At 63.1% G+C, this 738-nt stretch overlaps 1 long non-coding RNA gene across 1 annotated transcript in view; it reads left to right on the top strand.

The window, feature by feature from the left end:
* The window catches only part of LOC122193733, an 819-nt gene extending 473 nt beyond the window's left edge, over positions 1 to 346 (top strand). The window contains exon 2 of the long non-coding RNA XR_006182963.1: positions 269 to 346. This is a non-coding gene — a long non-coding RNA (uncharacterized LOC122193733). The remainder of the gene's footprint in view (positions 1 to 268) is intronic.
* Positions 347 to 738: the final 392 nt, after the last annotated feature.

Here is a 738-nt window from a genome sequence, read left to right as displayed (position 1 = left end):
CCCTATGGCCCCATAGGGTGTCCCAGTCACCACTTGGGTGTCCCCAACGCCATCTGGGTTGTCCCCACCACCCCATGGCAACGTCCCCATCCCTCGGCATCTTGGTGTCACCAAAAATCCCAACACTCCTTGCGTGTCGGCTCCATCCTCGGCACCTGCGGAGGTGACTGAGCCCCATGGGGGCGACCCAGCCCCACAGAAGTGACACAGCCCCATGGAGGTGACCCAGCCCCACACAGAGGTGACGCGTCCCTTTGCCCCCCTGCAGGCTGCAGGCCGTCATGTGCATCATCAGCACCATCATGGAGTCGTGCCCGTCCACCTCCAGCTTCTACAGCAGCGCCACCAAAACCCAACACAACGGCATGAACAACATCATCCGCCTCTTCCTCAAGAAGGGCCTCGTCAACGACCTGGCCAGGGTCCCACACAGCCTCGACCTCTCCAGGTGCGCCCCACAAGTGGGGCTGGGGAGATGTCACAGGGTTGGGGACATGTGGTGGGGTTGGGGACACGTTGTGGGGTTGGGGACATGTGGGGTTGGGGACATGTGGGGCTGGGGACACCCATTCTCGGTCGCCATGTTGGCTATCGCTATCGCTCCGTCGGGTGGATGGCGTTGATGCTGTGATGGTCGCACCAAAGCGATGGGGGTTTGGGGTTTGGGGCCACCTGGGTGCCACAGAGGGGACATTTGGGGACATGCAGCCCCCCGTGTCCCATCGCTGTCCCCCCCCC

Source organism: Lagopus leucura, unplaced genomic scaffold, assembly GCF_019238085.1.
Source record: "Lagopus leucura isolate 7727_CA_CO unplaced genomic scaffold, USGS_WTPT01 28049-0_obj-0_obj, whole genome shotgun sequence".
NCBI lineage: Eukaryota > Metazoa > Chordata > Aves > Galliformes > Phasianidae > Lagopus > Lagopus leucura.
This window is presented reverse-complemented; position numbering and strand designations above follow the sequence as displayed.